We start from the raw sequence: 2,368 nt of genomic DNA on the forward strand, positions 1-2,368 counted from the left end.
GGATTGTTTCAATAAATGGAATGGTCACTTAAAGTGCCCTAAGATCCTCTATGACATTTTTAAACTCTTGAATATGCTTGTTCTAAATGGCTCGGCTTGGGAAAGGTAAAGGCGGCCGATACAGTTTTAAAAGAGAGGTAATTTTGTTAGCAGGCAGTGGACTCGTCGAGTCCATGTTTCTGTTTGCGATTCTGGACTTGTTTCTTCTTTCTCAAACTCTACTTTTGATTTATCTTTCTGGATTGGCCTCATAGGAGAAAAAACTTTCTCACAGTTTGTTGTTATTACATTCACATGTGCTATTCTTGGGTTCTTTTCAGTATCACTTGGAAGTTCACCCGACATTCTTTGGTTGACTTCTTGTGCAAGTTGGCCGAATTTTTTCTCTATGTTGAGAATTGAGGCTTGTTGATTCCTAAGTAGAGCTTGTTGATCTCTCATCATAATTTGGTTCTCTTTAAGCACGCTTTGTTGCTCTTTTTTTGTAGCATCGGTATCGTTATGCCTTTTCTCGGATGCGGCTACGAATCTTGTAAGCATATCTTCCAAATCAGATTCCTTTTCTTGCACCAAGTCCTCCTTTTGATAAAAAACCTCTTTCTTTTTGCCTATGCTTTTCCTCCTTCACTTTCTTGTACTCATCATAATGTAACCATTTTTCTTGGGTTTTTGCCAATCATCATTGTATCTATCACCACTCGAATATCACACTTGAGCTTTTCGATTCCCGTTCTCATCAAGGTCACAGTCTTTAGTAAGGTGAGGCCCTCTACAAGTATCACAACCCACTCTAATGGCATGGATTTATTGGTCCATCTTAGTCATTCTTCAATCCATGCTCTCCAATTTTGCCAACACTGCTTCCATATCATCGTTTATAGCATTCACCACCCCTCGAGTTGAGTCATTCCATGGGTTATGATATTCTCTAGAGTGCTTAGAGAATTCTTCAATGAGTTCCTTAACTTCCGCCAGATTTTTATTTGTCAATGGGCCTTGAGAGTCAAGGCATTGTCTTGTGGTAACATTTACTCCATCAAAGAAAATGTAGACTTCTTGTTGAACGTTCAAGTGATTGTGGGGATAATTCCTCAACAAGCCTTTATATCTCTCCCACGCCTCATGTAGTGACTCGCCCGGTTGTTGCTCAAAGTTGGTAATGGCTTTCTTCAATTTTGCTATTTTTGAAGGAGGGAAAATATGGTAAATGAATTCTTCTCGCATTTTTTCCCAAGTGGTGATGGATCTTGGAGGAAGTGATTTCAGCCAATCTTTCGCAGCCCCCTTGAATGTGATCGGTAACATACGAAGCAAAACAGTCTCACGAGGAACGTTAGGGATGTTGAAATAGTTGGCTATGTCGTTGAGCTTGTCAATGTGCTTGTACGTGTCTTCGTGACCTTTCCAGTAGAATGGGATGTCCTTCAGTTGAGCGAGAATGTGGCCTTTTACCTCAAAGGTAGCAGTTGTTGGAATTGAGGGTTGCACTAGTCTCGGCCCAGTATCTTCTTGTATTCACCCATGGAGAGATCCGCAATGTTAGCCATGGTGTTATCGGGTGCGCCTTCTAAGTCTCTTTCTTCTTCTTTGGTTTTTGTTTCCTACTCGGTGTCTTCTCTCTTAAGGTCTTCTTCCATCAATGAGGTGCTGGATTCTCCAACTTTCTTGCCCTTTTTCTTGCTAAAAGCTTATTTGAGGCTCTTTAATGGTGACTTCTTTGGTGTTGAAGATGATTCTACGGTTCTGTCCTTGTCCTTCCTAACAGCTGATTCCGGGTTTGCAAGTGGCGAGATCAAGGGTGTGCTTGATCCTCGGGTTATAAAATACCTGAAATAAACAGGAAACACACGTAAAAAGAACAAAATAAAACTAAAAACGAAATTGAAAATTCGCCTTGGACTCGCTAAGTACCTGCGAATGGACTCGACGAGTTCGAGGGTAAAACAGAAAAAAAATATATATCAAAAATTTTAAAAATAGAAAAACAAGAATTCAATCCTAATAACTAAACTACTAAAGCAGTAACTTTGTGCAAGATAGTTCTTACACAAAGGATCGATAATACTAGCAATTAAAATTTATTTTAGATATGATTTAGCGCACAAAGGTAGTGTACCTATCAGTTGGTGGTATAATTAAGCAAGCATGGTATCGAACATAAGGAAAGGTAAATAAACTAACTACTAAATTATCTAACAACAATTAATAAAAGGAAAGGTTTTCTCTAGTTTTGCAAGACTAGAAACATCAACAATTAAATAATACTCAAACTAAGCAACTAACAGCTAAAGCAATTAAACAATCAACTAAATTCAATAATGGAGAAGACTTCTGTTTAGGTTCGATTCATTTAATCCCATGGTTGATT

At 38.5% G+C, this 2,368-nt stretch overlaps 1 non-coding gene across 1 annotated transcript; it reads left to right on the top strand.

Annotated features, from left to right (window-relative positions):
* Nucleotides 1-1,069: 1,069 nt before the first annotated feature.
* LOC145003671 (small nucleolar RNA R71) lies at nt 1,070-1,176 on the top strand. Its single transcript, XR_013662118.1, has one exon. It is a non-coding gene; the product is annotated as a small nucleolar RNA R71 (small nucleolar RNA).
* Nucleotides 1,177-2,368: the final 1,192 nt, after the last annotated feature.

This window comes from Lactuca saligna, chromosome 6 (genome assembly GCF_052625555.1).
Source record: "Lactuca saligna cultivar CGN05327 chromosome 6, ASM5262555v1, whole genome shotgun sequence".
In the NCBI taxonomy this organism is placed as follows: domain Eukaryota; kingdom Viridiplantae; phylum Streptophyta; class Magnoliopsida; order Asterales; family Asteraceae; genus Lactuca; species Lactuca saligna.